This window comes from Lissotriton helveticus, chromosome 5_1 (assembly GCF_964261635.1).
Source record: "Lissotriton helveticus chromosome 5_1, aLisHel1.1, whole genome shotgun sequence".
Classification (NCBI taxonomy): Eukaryota; Metazoa; Chordata; class Amphibia; order Caudata; family Salamandridae; genus Lissotriton; species Lissotriton helveticus.
Genome location: NC_136065.1, coordinates 766,041,720 through 766,061,138, shown reverse-complemented (window position 1 = coordinate 766,061,138; position 19,419 = coordinate 766,041,720). Strand labels below are relative to the sequence as shown.

Genomic DNA, 19,419 nt, shown 5'->3' with positions numbered 1-19,419 from the left:
AAATCACCCAACAATATAAAATGACAATAAGTGGTTTGCTTCTCTTTATAAGTAGTTAAAAAGTCTGTTAGCCACACTAAATGTTCATTAACAGGGTAGCCATTCGGTGAATTATAACAATTCACAAAGAGTATTTTGTTGCCATCGACCAAAGTTACCTCTAAAACTAAACAGTTATGGGAGTCGCAGACAACTTTCATAATTTTACCCTTTACATTCACCGAGACCAAAGTCAGCAGGCCCCCTCTGTTCCTTCCAGCAGGAGATGATAAAGCCGGGACAAAGTAAGAAGTAAATCCATCCAGCCAAAAGTCACAATCCATGTCCCAAGTCTCCTGCATAGCAACAATGTCATATGATTTAACAAAGTTCACCCAGTTGGGATCTTCTCTCTTGGACCGTAAGCCGGCAATGTTCCAGCTTAATAATCTGATCTTATCCCTTTTATCCGGGGTATCCAGTTCTAATTTGCATCCAATATTATCTGAAGAAGGTACAAGAGCCATAGGGGCATGGACCACTACAGCAGCATCTTCCCTACCTTCTCCATCCCCCCGTCAATCGCACAATTCAAGACCCGACAAAGCGTCAAATCTATTGTGCGTTGTGATATGGGGACCAAACCTAAAAAGGTTCTCCCTCCCTGAAGCCTGGCTAAAGGTAGCTGGTGGAAGGCCTAAAGGTGTAAAAGGGCTTCTGCCTAGGCTGGGGGTGGGGGGTCCTGGAAGGTGATTATAAAAATATCCCAAAGGGCGCACGCTGATGCTACTACTATCGGTGGCCATTGAGGCTGCCCTTACTAGAACTGTGGCAACATGTTGAGGAAATCTTAAATTTACCACCACGCAATCACCAGTACAAGTTTTGCGTGTGGGACCAATCCAGTTTACCCTCCTAACTGTGATTATTTCTTCAGCAAATTTTGAAGGGAAACCACAAATTAGGTTCAGCCATGATACAACTTTATTTTTAAGGGAGTCATGTGACTCCTCAAATGGCTCAGCCAAAGAAGAAGTATGTGGGGGTACATTTGCTAATACAATTACATAGGGGGCACAGCCTGGCGGAAGATCAATAAAATTACTTCTCCTCCTAGGGGTAGCAGATGGATTTATAACCGGCCCAGATTTGTTGTGTACTCCTGTATTGATAGATTGAGGTGTGGGTAGAGCAGAAGGGCCAGGAGGATCTTGGGTAGCTCTAGATGCTTGGCATAGGACGTGTACATTTTTATTGCTCTTGGCTATCCCTTTCCTGCCAGACTCCATAGAATCTATATTAGGTGTGGGTAGACAGGGCTTTACTTTATCTATGCCAACTACTTGCTTTTCTAATAGATCACCCAATCTCTTAACCTCTGCTGTGACAATTTCCAACTGAGACATTAATGGTTTAAGGGATTCCGCTAATTTCAGCTCGAATTTGGCCTCCATATTGCGAATTTGCAGGTCAAATTGGCCAGGGCTAAAGGTTATATTTTCCTCGCTCTTATTCTCCACCATGACAGTCAGGACCGGGGTGGAATTGATCACAGATTGATTATTTTCTTCCTTTCTTTTCTGAGCAAGCCTTCCAGCCCTCTTGCCTTGCTGCTTCCTACAGTTTCTGAATGGCCTAGTGTGGGTTTGAACAGGGGCTACCTCCTCCTCCGACTCCGAGGTAGATTTGTCAAGTACTACAGTATCCGGGGCCTGATGAATCAGTACTTCTGCTGCAGTGATTGCCACTGGTGTATTATCAGTACTAATGGCGGTATCCGGTAAACCCTCTGGTAAAAAAGGGCTCTCCAGGGCTTGGTCATGATCTAAGGAATTACCACTACCCAAGTAGGCCCTTCAATCATTATTGATCTTATGTACCATTTTTACCAGGAAATTATCAATAGGGCCCGCCCCCACCGTTGCCTTGTCTTTCATGGCCCCCGGCATGAGTACAGGGCCAAGTGAGTAATGTACACAGACCTGTTCAAACCTTGCAGAGGGGAGGTCAGTTCAATAGCACCGCAGTTCCCAAAGGATCATACACTATTAAGTTCGCTTTACCTTTTGATAGTGTAACAAGACTCCAGAAGAATTGAGCAGAGTCTCTGGCCCTGCCCTGCCTCCTCCTGCCTTGGACGGCCACAGACGGCCCCGCCCTTGTCCCGGGCTTAACCCGGCGCTGCCCGCGCGCGTCCCGCGGGGCGGGAGGCGTTCCTCAGCTATGTAGCGCCTCCGGGCGCAGCCAGGTGTGTCAGCGGTGCGCCGGTAGTCCCAGGGGCTCCTGGGTAATGTAGTTTCTAGCCGTTGCCCTCACGGCGCTTGTTTGTCAGCAGGGAGCCCCACAGCCGTTTCCCTCACGGCAGGAGCGTTCGCGCTGCAGGTCCGGTCACAGTAGCACCCCCGCTTGAGCTCTCGGCGCTCCTCAGCTATATAGCGCCTCCGGGCGCAGCCAGGTGTGTCAGCGGTGCGCAGGTAGTCCCAGGGGCTCCTGGGTAATGTAGTTTCTAGCCGTTGCCCTCACGGCGCTTGTTTGTCAGCAGGGAGCCCCACAGCCGTTTCCCTCACGGCAGGAGCGTTCGCGCTGCAGGTCCGGTCACAGTAATACCCCCGCTTGAGCTCTCGGCGCTCCTCAGCTATGTAGCGCCTCCGGGCGCAGCCAGGTGTGTCAGCGATGCGCCGGTAGTCCCAGGGGCTCCTGGGTAATGTAGTTTCTAGCCGTTGCCCTCACGGTGCTTGTTTGTCAGCAGGGAGCCCCACAGCCGTTTCCCTCATGGCAGGAGCGTTCGCGCTGCAGGTCCGGTCACAGTAGCACCCCCCACGGCCGACGCAGCCCCGCCCACTCTTCAAAACGGCGCACGTTCAACGGCCGACGCAGCCCCGCCCACTCTTCAAAACGGCCGCACTGCCGCGAAAAAACAGCCGCGGTTAACGGGTTAAGGGTCCTTTGTTAGGTTAATAAGGTACTTGCTTTTGTTATTTGCTATATATGGTCAAGGGAAGACGGGTGAGTGTTCTTTCTCTCTCTCTTTTTCCTCTTTCAGCAATTTTAAACTGCCATTTAAACATGGCAAGTGCACCCACTTGCCAGGCCCTAAAATGTCCTTTTACTACATGTAAGTCACCCTTCTTGTAGGCCCAAGGCAGCCCCAGGGGCAGGTTGCAGTGTAAGTAAAAGGTAGGACATGTACTGGTGTGTTTTACCTGACCTAATAGTGAAATACTGCTAATTTCATTATCCACCATTGCAAGGACTATTTTTCCCAAAGGGTAAAATGGGTATTGCCTTGAAATATCTTTTAAGTATAATTTCCCTTTGGGAACAGATGGAAATTTGGAGTTTAGGGTCTCTGAACTCACAATTTAAAATGCATCTTTTGGAGAAGTTGGTTTTTAAGTTGCGTCTTTGAAAATACCACTTTTAGAAAGTGGACATTTTCTTGCTTAACCATTCTGTGCCTCAGCCTGTCTGTAGAATACATGCCTGGGTTGGCTGACAGTTGAGCTCTTGTGCATTCACTCTAGACAGTCACACAAAGGGAGTTGAGGTGTGCCTGGTATAGCCTGATGAGCCATCACCAGACTGATGTGCCTTCCTGAGCTAGAATGTTGGGAGCAGTTGTCACTGACACATGAATAGGGCTGTGCCTGTCCCCACACAAAGCGGTCTCCAACCCTCTGTAGTGTGTCTGGAGTCACATCAGGAAAAGGCAGGGTCTTGTGCACTACAAAGACTTTCCTTCGAAGTTGGCCTACTTCAAAGTCAGAAAGAGATATAAGTATTGGACCTCTAACACCACAGAATCAAAACACTTCTGGACTGAGGACATTCTGCCATGACGAAGAGCTGGATACTGTCGGAGGGACTGCCACCCAGCTTCTTGCTTTGTTGTGCTGGCTTGCTGCATCTATCCTTGGAGTGAAAGCACTGGACTTTGCTTTCTACATCCTGATTCCAAGGTTCTCCGCGGACTTGTGCGTGCTTGTCTCCTGTTAAGAAGTCTCAGGACCATTAAAGACCTCACCTACCAGTGCATGGGCTCTTCTGCTGAGAGTCCTGACTCTCCAAGTGTTGCCAAATTCAGTTCCTGGGCCCTTGAAAGTGTTAAATGGTCATCTTAAAGAGAAAATCCACAAATCTATTTCCAGGGCCTGTTTTCTCAACGCATCACTGCACAAGATCAATGCATTGTCGCTGCCTGCACAAAAGTATGGTTCCCACTGGAAGCACCGACTATGGCTTTCACTGCAGGGCCCCAGCTTGTTATTGCAGTGTGTCGTATATGAAATGATGGATAGTCAGGTGGTTTCTTGATGTTCCTTTATTCATGTAATATAGTAATAAGATATAATGAAGAAAACCCCACCAGGAACAGGATGGTCACTGCTCAGCCCACTCTCTTCAACTGTCATTCCACATACACACCAGGCACACTAATATTCTATTCACTCTGTCATCCAACATTCAACATTCTACACTGACATCACATTCATACAGGCTGAGCAGCTACAAGGAGATAATCCAATGTACAACATATCCCCTTTTCTTCAATAACAATAAGCACAATATTATGTTACATAGCTATTTAAATTGAAAAGAGAAAACGTGTAATATATCATATGGTTCGTAATAACAGAAAAGAATGAATGGTAGCTGAAAGTGACAAGAATGAGGAAAAGATAAAACAGTCCAAACAATAACACACATCTCCTTCCTCTGGAACAACATTTTTTTTTTAAATATTGAGAAAGAAATGTTGTTTAGTGAAGGTGAATTAATACAGGACTGAGAGAGAAGGAAAACTTGAATAGGGTACCTAAAACTATGTGTATGTATATAACGTACTGCCTAAGGCACAAATGCTCAAAGACATAATAATGCATAAAGGCACAATGTATGGGTTAGATAAATATAAGTACATAGCCTATTGTATATTGGCATAAATGTATAGGTACATGACCTATGTATTTTATAAACTGTAGTGTGAACTCAACATAGCAATTTGTAGTGTAGGACCAATGAAAAAGGTGTGCGCACCACCCTCATTGAAGTATGGAATAAATGTAAAGAGGCCTGCTCCTATACATAACTACATTACTCAACATCAATACTAGAGTTCTACAACAGTTAATATCATTCATATAAACAAATTCTACTTCTTTAAATTCTAATTATAGAATCATGTAAAATACTGTGCATATAGTATATAATCATTAATAATAAAATTCAGGAAACTTCAACTACGTCTTAACATCAGTGCGCAGGAATCGTTTCGTGACTTATAATATGTGTGATCAAAATTTGGGCTGTACATATATCAAGATCAGCCAAATTTAACATATAATAAGGAAAATTCTGAAAATGACAATATGTGTCTTGATACCTGTGCGCATGAAGCATCTTGCGACTTATAATATGTGTGACTAAATCTTGAGCTTTGCTAACTTCAAGATTCATATTATGTATATGAGTCACGTAACCTGTATTAATATTAGTGCATTCAGTAAGCATATCGTGACTTATAATATGCGCGTGTTAATTAAATTCCCATATAACGCGTCTTAATTAAGTGCTTTTAAGATCCCACAAAATACACATTAAATAAGCAAAGTTTAGTGCAAACACAGTTCAGTATGCTAAACATTGTAAAAAACAATAAATTAAAACAAATAAAGTTGTCACCGTCGTCTCAGGGATACTTCTTTGTAAATATTGTAAGTAAGTGCCAGTTTCTTTGTAATATAATTGTCCATCAAGGTGTTTACTTAATGGTTTAGTAGGATCCAATGTCCTTGAGAAACGTTATTGTCCCATCGGAAATTTACTTGCGCTGACTAAATAATGTACATTTAGCATGGTGCAGATAACGTAGCTGGCAAGACCTTGAACAGGAAACCACAATAACTCACAGTAAGGATACTTATATCATTCACTAACTGCTCCTTCGAGATTGCGTTGAAGATTATGGAGAAAGTGAAAAGCTTGCAGCAAGTTAATGTTCGTCTGTGTACATGGCAGATTTCAATTTGCGTGACAGGCATTTCATGGACGTAGACGCAGGCGTGCCGGATGGTTAGAGGAAAATGCGTGCACCAAAGTGTCTGTAGCAGAAGTGAGCATGCGTCATAGAGGTTAGAAAGAAGACTGAGGAGCAGGTGAGGCAGCGCGAGCTGTGGTTGACTTTTAAAATACATTACGACAGTTTTAACGTTGCACTTAAAGTACATAATATTTCATAAATAAAATCAACACTATAGTTGTTTCAATCATGGAGGAAAAACGTGAACTGTCAATTTCCTTTCTATTTAGCAACACATCTCCTACATGCCTGGCTGCTCGAGTGCCATTTGTACCTTGAACAGCAGCCCTCTTCCCGGTTTGGCAGTTTATTTTACTTCATTCCAGTTAGGTTGTATTTAACTGTATTTTGAGTTAAGAAAAAACAAAAACTGTCATAAATAATTCTGTGGCGCAGTTCACTTTCTATTTCATGTAGGTGAAAAAATGATTTTCCTTTTTAATTGTGAATGACAGACAAATCCGATAGCACAACTGTTTTGAAATTCACCTTAGACACGCAGCTCTTTACTCGAGGAAAAATTCCAATCAAATTCTTATTTCTTTAACAGCTGCAATATTTCAGGAATGACAAGTAGGTGTATGTCATTATAGCCACGTAGTCTTAAGTAGCAAAAAGTCAATTATGGTAATATTTGTTTGAAAAGCTCCGAGTCCTGACACTCCTCAGTGTGCTTTCTCTTGCTGGCTACACGTATATGAGAGGGTTGATTTCAATTATATCTTGGATTTATACACCTCATTAAATGGTATACTTCTCTTGTCATAAGGTTATTAACTTTGAATATGTAAACTTACCATGGCACAGGTTTAGAGTTTAGGGCGACCGATTTCGGGGTCACTGTTGGGGTTTAATAGTGCCAGGTAATTTAAATATAAGTCTTAAAATATGAAAGTCTTTTACCTTGATTCCGTTCAGTTTCTTGAGGTTGATTCTTTGTAGATACCTTAGTTTGTATGTAGGTAGTTTCTTGCACGCTTTAAGTTCTCCAAACGTCGCCAAAATGTCGTATATGAAATGATGGATAGTCAGGTGGTTTCTTGATGTTCCTTTATTCATGTAATATAGTAATAAGATATAATGAAGAAAACCCCACCAGGAACAGGATGGTCACTGCTCAGCCCACTCTCTTCAACTGTCATTCCACATACACCCCAGGCACACTAATATTCTATTCACTCTGTCATCCAACATTCAACATTCTACACTGACATCACATTCATACAGGCTGAGCAGCTACAAGGAGATAATCCAATGTACAACACAGTGCATCCGAAAAATCCCTGCGTCATAAGTTTTCAGCACAGTGTCACTGACATACATGGCACTCACTCCGACTCCGACGTGGCACCTGCTTGCTGCTGAAGAATCAATGCAACGCCTGCCTTGCAGCTGCAAAATTGATGCAGCGCCTGCATATCTGCATCAGTACTGCCACATCGACTCAGTGCATCTGGATTTTTGACGCATCATCCCTCGACATCGACTCTTCATTAACTGTGCTGCAGTAATGAACAGAGGCCTTGTGCCTGAAAACCGACACATCACCTCTCCTGCCAGTAAGGAACCAACACATCACCTCCCCTACCAGAAAGGAACTGATGCATCACCTCCCCTGCCCAGCAGTAAGGAACCCACGCCTCACCTTCCCTGCCAATAAGGTACTAATGCATCACCTCCCCTGTGTAGTAAGGAACCAACACAATGCTTTTGCTTTTTTTACATGACTTAATAAAATTACCATATTACCAGATGACTAATCAGCTATGCGGGTGAAAGTGGTTCATTCAATGTAAGCCTTCTTTTAACATGGGTGACTACTGTCCTTGCTCATGTCCAAGTCATCACACAGCTGATGGTTTATGATAGCTGGTTCATAGCCATGGAGTTATAGCTTTTGTATTGCCACCTCAGGTTGAAAAAGGTTGCCTACCGGCCATCACTGGCACATGCATGCTCGCAATTACCTTTTTTTAGATGTGCAAAAGGCATTATTTAGTGGCTGTCCATTTGATCTTTACCTGCAGGACTGAATAGGAACTGCAAAGTGTGAATTGGGCCAGTCTGCACCCAAGGAGATTGTGAGCTGAAGAGCATTACCCTCCCCCTCTGCACACCAGTTTGAATTTTTTGTAATTGACTAGACCAGGTCTCCCTCCTCTCACACCTTTCACAGCCCCTTAGGTTGGGGAAGGACCCCAAGGTTGCCACCTTAATTGTGTCTCTACCCAGCAGGGGAAATTAAGACTGCTCACACAAAAGCAGTAATTAACAGTGCTTCCCTCAGCTCCAGAGGAAGGCGTGGTGATGAAAATCTTTATCGTTAGTTAGCTATCACACTTTCTCAGGCCAGAGGACAGCCTGGCCTACTGTGCAAAGTGGAAAGTCCAGAAAACTGGAGCCAGCGCAAGAGAGGGCTTCTCTTTGAAGCTTTGGAGGAAAAGACCCTGGCATGATGTCAGTGATGGGTGGAGCTGAGGCCCCAGAGCAGATGTGACTAATAACTCCTGGATAACACCAGGTTGAACTGTCCCAGCATACTATACAGAAAGGTTGGGACAGGGTGGAGAGATGATGTGGCACCCCGAGAAAATCCATGGGTGCCTGTCTTCTAGAACTTCCCACTCACTTTAAAAACTCTTGCAGAAGGGAGAGAAAGAGCTGTTTGTGATTTTTAATGCTGGGCCCTTGGACAGCGACAGCCATGCACAACTAGCAGGAGAAACCACCTGTAGGAGAGTAGGGTCTGCTATCCTATGGTCACCCCAAATTTTTGCTTTTTGCTTCACTGGTTTTCGACTACTGAGGCTGTGGGCCTGCTGATCAGACCCCCAGCCTGCTGTTCTCTCACTAAATTAATGATACATGTGCTATAGGTACATACCACAATTGGAAATGGACTCCTTGTCAGCCCCTGTATAATGCACTATAGGTGCCCAGGGCATAGGTGCCACCAAGGCCTATCAGGGGCTGCAGCATATCTTTTGCCACCCCTGGCTGGTTCTTAAATTGACACAACTGGCTGATCACTCAGCTTGGGTAAGGTGGTGTAATCACCCCTTACTTAGATATAGTATACCTATATCTAAACCTATATCTGGACACATATAAACCTGTGAGCCACTCCTATGGAAGGCCTCATCAATCCTGGAGGCAGAGTGCGTGGTTTAATGTGAGATGGAGCTCTAGCATGAGCTGAGCCTGTCTGCAGCCGTCGGGAACAACTCCCTAAGCTATTTCAGGATAATGCCATACCATATGCTCTTAAGTGCATTATAATCCTCGCGGTTATATAGCAACTTTGGTTTGGCTTTATCAAAACATGTCGTGTAAGGTGTCATACGATTTGGAATACTATCCCCTCGCCAGTTCTGGCGACGGGGATAGCATTCCACCCCTCTAGAGGGAGAAGACATGTTACTTTACTTAAATGCGGTTAATTTCTAAAAGGACCTTGGATCCACAAAATGGATGCTTCTGCCACAGACACAAGTCTGACCCCCTGAAGCTGACCGAAACTCAGCCAAGAGGGTCTGGACAAAGGGTTTCCTGTCGCAGGGAGGTGTCACACCCCCCCAGACAGGAGATAGTGGATTGTAGCAGGGAGGTTTGAAAGAAACCAGACACTGCCTGGGGCGCACAAGGCTGCCAATTGCATAATCCGGCCAAACCGGTTCTGGGGCACTCCAGCCCTCGTGCCAGGGCGGCCTGGATCAAAGGAAGGGGGTGTATCCACCCACTTCCTGGGTCCCACCCATAGGAGGCGACCTAGCAGGTAATCCAGCCCCCTAGATTAGTATAAGTCTGGGAGCAGTGCCAATGCACTTCAGATTATCCTGATGAAACATGAGAAATGAAACTCTGGACCCTTCGACATCCTACTCGACGTAGAAGCCCGAAGAATCTCCCTTGTGGTCAAGGAGTGACCACCCTGTGCAAACAGGCACCATCCAGCCATTGACGTCTGCTTTGTTGCAGTTCCCGCCGGAACTCGAGCGACAGAGATCGACGAGATCAAGCTTGCCTGCCTTCCCACAGCCCGATCCACAGTCCCTGCAGAGCTGAGACCCGTGGAGGCGACCGGAAGCGTGGGGCACGCCATCTTGAAAAGACCACGAGACGCTGACCGTGCAGCCCACGAGTGACCCTCGAAGCTGTACACCGGGGTTTGAGAAGCCCCAACCCTGAGACACTCTTGCACCGAAGTTCAGCCCTCCACACTCGACGAGTGCTGCGTGGGGCCCTTCTGCTTCTTTTGGCTCAACGCGTTGGCCCGGTCACTTGCTAGCCGGCTAGTGGCCCCTGTGCCGACGAAACTGGAAAATCCACTTGCGATTCTGGTTGCTCCAGATCTGCACCAGCTCCCCTGAAAAGGAGCTCCCACTCTGACTCTCCTGGTTTGAGTGAGAAGCAATCTCCCGGTTCCGCGTGGATTGCTTTTGCCAAGTGTTGTTTGCTCCAATCTTGAAGCCGACAGCGCCGACGGCGAGAGCCTGCGTGGGACAGATCGTGACGCGCTCCTGGATGTCGCAGATGCCCCAGAGCCCACGTGACAGCGGAGAGAAGCTCCTCGACAACCACCTGATTGCGCCCGACATTGCCTGGTTCCGTCCTGGTTCCACCCTGGTCACTGCTGAGTGACCCAGACTCTGTCCCCTCTGCTTTCAGGTACTTTTCGACTTGAGTCCACCCTTGGACTCCACCGGACACTTCTCTTTCACCCCGCCTGCAGCCCTTTCAGCTTCAAGCACCAAGAGCCTGCGTGACGAAACCCGACGCAACTTCGACCCTGTGCACCCGCTTCCTGTGGGTGAGGTAACATTGCAACGCCGGTGTTCCCACACTGGTACACACCTCTAGGGTCTGTGTCTTAAGTTTTGTTCCTCTAGGTTCAGCGGAAGTGTCCTTAAACTTTAACTTTGTAACTTTTACGCACCATTGGTTAACATTGATGCATGCGTGCACTTTCTGCACTGCACCCGAATCCCGCGGGCTTTTCCCGACTTCAGCATTGCTTGTCCCGACTGCTCCCAGCGATTCCCTAGGCCCTAGGCCTAACCACTGTTCGATTGGTATCTCTTATACCACTTGTTTAGTATATGGTCTGAGTGGCCCCTCGCCCTCATCCATATTTGTGCAACTTTGTATGTTATACTGTGCTTTTGATTTAACGCTTGTGCCCCTTTATTCATAAAGAATACTGGGGATTGTTTTTAGTAATAAATACATATATTTTTATAATATATACTTGTGTGGTGTCCTTTCCTTTGATATTACAGTATTGTATGTGGTAAAACAGCTCGCTTAACACGACCTATTAAGTTAAGCCTTTAGGCTGCTTAGTCCATGCTACCCCTAGGATAGCTTGTCTAATAAGGTTGACTTACAACCAGACACCATAAGGGATTGTTTGGTCTGATAACAGGTGGTTCCAGAATTGGAAACATCACCTATCAGGCCAACTTCTCACACCACCTCATCCCCAAAAGGACCAAATACTCTGCACCAACTGATCCCAGCACCATTGGGTATCTCCAAAGGCCAGTGAGGCAGGCCCCCTTACAACCCTGTAAGGCCAGTTAGTGGAAAGATCTACACCCAGAGACAAAGACTAGGAGGAAAGCTGGTGCAAGAAGGTAGTGGAACCAGCTCCCTGCAAGGTACACCAACTTTCAGGCCAGGAGGCCTGCTGGAACTACTCATGTTGGCTAGAGCTAGCCACCAGGAGTAAAACAAGCCCAGGCTCTTATCAATCTGCTCAACGGGGTCCAAGTTTCGGTCTTTTCAAGTTGGTGACCTCGAACCCCATTTTGATCGACGGAGCTCATGAGGTTCTGCTGCCCACCTGAAAATTACACCCAGACTGGGCAAGTTTCCAGGAAATGGCGCTCAGAGTATTTTTAATTTTTACCCAGGGAAAGGGCATGCGTGGGGCCCCATCTCTAAGCACATTCTCAAGCCCAGGGGCTCCACCTCTCCAGGGGCTGACATCAATGGAAAACAGGGGAGCACCGTCGCACCCGCCAACAAATAGAAAAGGGCCCTAGGACCCAGTCTCTGGGCTCCCACTAACGATGGCCTTGCTCCTGCTCCCCATGTCCATGTCTTGGAGTAGCGGGCGGCCACCACATAACAAACTCCCTGCCCACATGGAACATTCAGGTGAGAAGCACACTGATTGCACCCGCACCAGAGCTGGATGCTGTAGGAGGGACTGCCACCCTGCTTGTTGCTTTGTTGTGCTGGCCTTCTACATTCTGATTCCAAGGTTCTCCAAGGACTTTTGCATCCTTGTCTCCTGTTAAGAAGTCTCAGGGTCATTAAATACCTAACCTACCAGTGCATGGGCTCTTCTGCTGAAAATCCTGACTTGCCAAGTGGTGCCAAATTCAGTTCCTGGGCCCTTGAAAGTGTTAAATGGTCATCTTAAAGAGAAAATCCATGCAACTATTTCCAGGGCCTGTTTTCTCAACACATCACTGCACAAGATCAACGCATTGCCGCTGCCTGCACAGAACAGTGGTTCCCAATGAAGGCGCCGACTATGGCTTACACTGCAGGCCCCAGCTTGCCATTGCAGTGCATCCGAAAAATCCTGCATCATAACTTCTCAGCACAGTGTCACTAACATCCATGGCACTCACTTCGAAGTAGCACCTGCTCGCAGCTGAAGAATCGATGCAACGCCTGCCTCGCAGCTGCAAAATTGATGCAGCGCCTACATTGCTGCATCAGAGCTGCCACATCAACTCAGTGCATCTGGATTTTTGACGCATCATCCCTCGACGTCAACACTTCATTAACTGTGCTGCAGTAATGAACAGAGCCCTCGTGTCTGAAAACCAACACATCACCTCTCCTGCCAGTAAGGAACCAACGCCTCACCTTCCCTGGGTGTAAGGTATCAACGCATCAGCTGCCCTGTATAGTAAGGAACCAACATAATGCTTTTGCTTTCTTTACATGACTTAATAAAGTTACCATCTTACCAGCTGACAAATCAGGTATGCGGTGGAAAGTGGTTCATTCAATGCAAGCCTTCTTTTAACATGGGTGACTACTGTCCTCGCTCATGTCCAATTCAACACATAGCTGATGATTTATCTATAGCTGGTTCATAGCCATGGATGTATAGCTTTTGTATTGCCACCCCAGGTTAAAAACGGTTGCCTACCGGCCATCACTGGCACAGACATGCTTGCAATTACCTTTTTTTAAATGTGCAAAAGGCATTATATAGTGGCTGTACATTTGAGCTTTACCTGCAGGACTGAATAGGAACTGCAAAGTGTGAATTGGGCCAGTCTGCACCTAAGGAGATTGTGAGCTGAAGAGCATTATCCCCCCCCTCTACACACCAGTTTGCGTTTTAGTGATTGACTAGAGCAGGCCTCCCTCCCCTCAGACGTTTCACAGCCCCTTAGGTTGGGGAAGTGCCCCAAGGTTGCCACCTACATTGTGTCTCTTCCCAGCAGAGGAAACTAAGACCGCTCACACAAAAGGAGTAATTAAAAGTACTTCCATTAGCTCCAGAGGAAGGCGTGGTGATGAAAATCTTTATAGCTAATTACCTATCACACTTTCCCAGGCCGGAGGACAGCCTGGCTCACTCTGCAAAGAGGGAAGTCCAGAAAACTGGAGCCAGCGCAAGAGGGGGCTTCTCTTTGAAGCTTTGGAGGTAAAGGCCCTGGCAGTGATGTCAGTGACGGTGGAGTTGAGGCCCCTGAGCAGATGTGACTAATGACTCCTGGATAACACCAGCTTGAACTGTCCCAGCTAACCCTGGGCAAAGTACTACGCTATGCTCATATAGTTTGCGCTACTTTGCACTATGTGAATTGCACATAGCACAGTGCAAACACGCGTAGTGGGAATTGTTTGCTTGCTAGGGGTCCTCAACGTCATGTTGGCGAACGCGAGCGCGCAAAATGACATTACGGGGAGACTTTTTCCTCCTTTGCGATCCGCAAGATCAAGTTGCTGATCACAGGCATGGAAAATGGATCTATGACATAATATCGACAGACAGAATATCTACATACAAAAATATCGACACAAAAATATCGAAATCAAAAATATCGGAGTTATATCTTCATAAAGGTAAGTACAAAAATATCGAAAAATTAATATCGTAGTACAAAAATATCGAAATTAAAAATATCGTTTTTTTAAATGTATTAATAATAATGTAAAAATAATTTAAAAATACATATAATTTTACAAATATTAAATAAAAACATTAAAACATATTTAAAAATTATAACTAATACATATACATTTAAAATAAATTAAAAACTCTACATATAAATTAATATATATACCTACTCCACATATTGCAACAGTAGGAAAATCGTTGGATAGCGTAGGGGTAAAAATTACTATTCCCACTCCAGAGGGTGCAACTGTAGGGGAAGCGTTGGATAGCATAGGGGTTTAAATTACTATTCCCACTCCAGAGGGTGCAACAGTAGACAAAGCGTTGGATAGCGTAGGGGTAAAAATGACTATTCCCACTCCAGAGGGTGCAACAGTAGGGAAAGCGTTGGATAGCATAGGGGTAAAAATTACTATTCCCACTCCAGAGAGTGCAACAGTAGGGAAAGCGTTGGATTGCGTAGGGGTAAAAATTACAATTCCCACTCCAGAGGGTGCAACAGTAGGGAAAGCGTTGGATAGTGTAGGGGTAAAAATTACTATTCCCACTCCAGAGGGTGCAACTGTAGGGAAAGCGTTGGATAGGGTATGCAACGTTTACAACGAAATTTTTACAACGCACTACCATTACAACGCAGGTATTACCACGCATACCATTACAATGCATTGCGCTAGGGGGGCGCTCTAGGGTAAGTAATAAGTTTAATTTTCTATCCAACACCTTCCCTAGTGTCCACGGGGACTGGAGTTGGAATAGAAAATTATACTTACCACTATCCAGCACCTCTAAGCACTATGCGTTGTAACGGTATTCGTTGTAAATACCGCGTTGTAAAGGTATGCGTGGTAAAAGTATGCGTTGTAACGTCATACATCCGTTGGATAGCGTAGGGGTAAAATTTACTATTCCCACTCCAGAGAGTGCAACAGTAGGGAAAGCGTTGGATTGCGTAGGGGTAAAAATTACTATTCCCACTCCAGAGGGTGCAACACTAGGGAAATTGTTGGATAGCGTGGGGGTAAAAATTACTATTCCCACTCCAGAGGGTGCAACAGTAGGGAAAGTGTTGGATAGCGTAGGGGTAAAAATTACTATTCGCACTCCAGAGGGTGCAACAGTAGGGAAAGCGTTGGATAGCATCGGGGTAAAAATTACTATTCCCACTCCAGAGAGTGCAACAGTAGGGAAAGCGTTGGAATGCGTAGGGGTAAAAATTACTATTCCCACTCCAGAGGGTGCAACAGTAGGGAAAGCGTTGGATAGTGTAGGGGTAAAAATTACTATTCCCACTACAGAGGGTGCAACTGTAGGGAAAGCGTTGGATAGCGTAGGGGTAAAATTTACTATTCCCACTCCAGAGAGTGCAACAGTAGGGAAAGCGTTGGATTGAGTAGGGGCAAAAATTACTATTCCCACTCCAGAGGGTGCAACAGTAGGGAAAGCGTTGGATAGCGTAGGGGTAAAAATTACTATTCCCACTCCAGAGGGTGCAACAGTAGGGAAAGCGTTGGATAGCGTAGGGGTAAAAATTACTATTCCCACTCCAGAGGGTGCAACAGTAGGAAAAGTGTTGGATAGCGTAGGGGTAAAAATTACTATTCCCACTCCAGAGGGTGCAACATTAGGGAAAGCGTTGGATAGCGTAGGGGTAAAAATTACTATTCCCACTCCAAAGGGTGCAACAGTAGGGAAAGCGTTGGATAGCGTAGGGGTTTAAATTACTATTCCCACTCCAGAGGGTGCAACAGTAGGGAAAGCGTTGGATAGCGTAGGGGTTTAAATTACTATTCCCACTCCAGAGGGTGCAACAGTAGGGAAAGCGTTGGATAGCATGGGGGTAAAAATTACTTCCCACACTACTCCCCCTTTAACACACAACACACTACACATACAAAAAAACACAATTAATATAAATTTCAAATAATCAATTAATAACAATTAATATTACTAAATTGATGTAATTATAAATGAACTAATTAACACATATTAATTACTAATTAATTAACAATAAATACCAATAAATAAATACAATCTCTTTAATTAATTACATTTAATTATATCACACCCTATCCCCCTATAAACACACAACCCACTACACATAAATAATTTTATTAATTAACAATAACAAAATTAAATATATTAGCACATTAACTCTAATTAATGTAATTAAATAATTAATATTATTTAATTACCAATTAATTATTAATTAACAATAACAAAAAATTAAATATATTAGCACATTAACTCTAATTATTTTAATTTACTATTTAATATTATTTAATTACCAATTAATTAATTAAGAATAACAAAAAACTATATATATTAAAACATTAACTCTAATTAATGTAATTAACTAATTAATATTAATTAATTACCAATTAATTATGAATAAAAAATATTTACAAAAATATAAAAATTAATTAACTAATTAATATTAATTAATTACCAATTAATTATTAATTACAAATATTTACAAAAATATATTAATTAATTAATTATTATTAAATTACTTCCCACCCTATTCCCCTATAAACCCACAACCCGCTCTGAAACTAAAACGCAAAAAGTAAACAAAATTACTAATTTTCAAACATACATTACAAAACATATTTAACAAACATATAAACAACATAATAAAATACATAACACTAAACAAAATTTCGATATTAGTAAATTTCGATATTAGTAACATACATACCTTAAAAAAACGATATTCTGTCTGTCGATATTCTGGACATCGATATTCTATACCATCGAAATTAAAACATCGATATTATTGTATATCGATATTTTAATTTCGATATTTTGTCTCACTACCATGGAAAATAAACCTCCCTGCGAGATTCTCAATGCGGGGAGGTCAGGTTTCTCATTGCGAGTGGTCACGTATGCTCGCGACCGCTCGCGATGAGAAACTACCAGTCCGCGTTGAGAAAGCTGCTGCTTGAGTAGAAATCTACTTGAGTGGCAGAAAACAACTGCTTGCAGTGTGCAAGATGCAGTTTGCACTGATTGCACAGTGCGGACAAGCATCCGGCACTGTGTAATCAGTGCGAACAGAATTTTGCACAGTGCACTACGCAGTTTGCGTAGCTCGCGTAGGGCGAAGTAAACTTCGTGTAGCGCTACTACGCAAACTACGCCCAAGGGTTAGTCCCAGCATAGTCTACAGAAAGGTTGGGACAGGGTGGAGAGATGATGTGGCACCCCAAGAATATCCAAACTGCCTGTCTTCTAGAACTTCCTACCCACTTTAAAAACTCTTGCACAAGGGTGAGAAAGGGCTGTTTGTGCTTTTTGTGCTTTTTAATGCTAGGCCCTTGGACAGCGACAGCCATACACAACTGGAAGGAGAAACCCCTTCATCTCCCAAAGGACCAAATACTCTGCACCAACTGATCCCAGCACCATTGGGTCTCTCAAAAGACCAGTGAGGCAGGCCCCCTTACAACCCTGTAATGCCAGTTAGTGGAACGATCTGCACCCAGAGACACAGACTAGAAGGAAAGCTGGTGCAAGAAGGGAGTGGAACCAGATCCCTGCAAGGTACACCACTTTTCAGGCCAGGAGGCCTGCTGGAACTACTCATGTTGGCTATAGCTAGCCACCAGGAGTAAAACAAGCTCACGCTCTTATCAATCTGCCCAACGGGGTCAGAGTTACGGTCTTTTCAAGTTGGTGACCTCAAACCCCATTTTGATCGATGGAGCTCATGAGGTTCTGCTGCCCACCTAAAAATTACACCCAAGTTTCCAGGAATTGGCGCAAGGAGTATTTTACATTTTTACCCAGGGAAAGGGCATATGTGGGGCCCCATCTCTAAGCACATTCTCAACCCTGCGGGGCCCACTTCTCCAGGGGTTGACATCAATGGAAATCAGGGGAGCACTGTCGCACCCGCCAACAAATAGAAAAGGGCCCTAGGACCCAGTCTCTGGGCTCCCACTAACGATGGCCTTGCTCCTGCTCCCCATGTCCATGTCTGGGGCAGCGAGCGGCTACCACATAACAAACTCCCTGTCTACATGGAACATTCAGGTGAGAAGCACGCTGACTGCACCCGCACCAGGATAAAGGAGTGTTGGCTGGGTAGATAGCTGGCTGAGGCAGCCGGAGGTCGGCTCCCAGAACTGCCCCAACAAGGAGGCAAGGCGGAGTACCTGGGTGGGACTGGGCACCTCGGACTTTTTTTTTTTAACAAGAACAAAAGAGAAAGCTTTGCAGCTTTCCCTAGCACAGAGGATAGCTGTTAATAAAATATTTACTTCTCAAGGCTGGAACGCCCCATAATGCCCTGTAGGGCTGTATTATTTGCATATTTTTCTTGCCATGTGGTGGACAAGGTTGGCAGATGCACCACTAACACAGTAAATAAGGGTTGCGTGGGATGCAGGAGTTGCAACAGACCCCACAGAAGTTACTTAAAAAAACTGACCCTGTATTGCTGTGGGTCACAAAACTATGAGCCTCTTGAATTTTCATCATTATTTAAGCATTCCCAAGGCAGGAACCTTTCTGTACAGCTGGTAATGCAGCACCCTCTAGTGGCTGATTCTATGGCTACTTTTGAAGTGGCCTGAAAGTGGAGCTCTTTAGGGGCTTTTTTTATGGTTGTGTTTTAAGTGGCCTGAATGGATATAAAAAGCACACAGACACAGTATGTTATTTTTCAAATTCTTTATTAATCTAGTATTATTGACAGTGATTATTGATCAAAGTTCATAGGCTTTGTTAAGATTAATAATATTTACACTTGGTTATTACTAATTATTTTAATTACGCACAATATTATGATGTTTTTACCCTGTGGTTTGTTGTTTTCATAATATGGTAAACCCTTGATAAAGCCATTAGGTCTGTTTGATCTAAAGTGATACCACCCTATAATGTAATGCGCTGTCTGATATAGGTTGGAGGCACTGTGATTTTGAGGGGCATGTCCCATTGAGTTCAAATGATTTCATAAAATAATCCAAGATATTTTCTATCTACTTCATGGTTACATTATCCCTTTTCTAAGGAATAAGCACTGACTGGACAATCATGCAATGTTATTATTGTGTGCCAGTGAATGGTGATTACTAGCCTACACCACCTCCCCTGAGTAGGCCTTCGACTGCTCTGCTTCACTACCTTGAGAGTCAAGTGCTACATTGGGGTGCTTGGTTCACATTAGGAGAAACGTTGAACCTATTACTTGTGCAGG

At 44.5% G+C, this 19,419-nt stretch overlaps 1 protein-coding gene across 2 annotated transcripts in view; it reads left to right on the top strand.

Annotated features, from left to right (window-relative positions):
• Nucleotides 1–19,419, top strand: part of LOC144753369 (cGMP-dependent protein kinase 2-like) — a 1,794,633-nt gene that overhangs the window by 350,610 nt on the left and 1,424,604 nt on the right. The gene's annotated exons all lie outside the window — the stretch shown is intronic.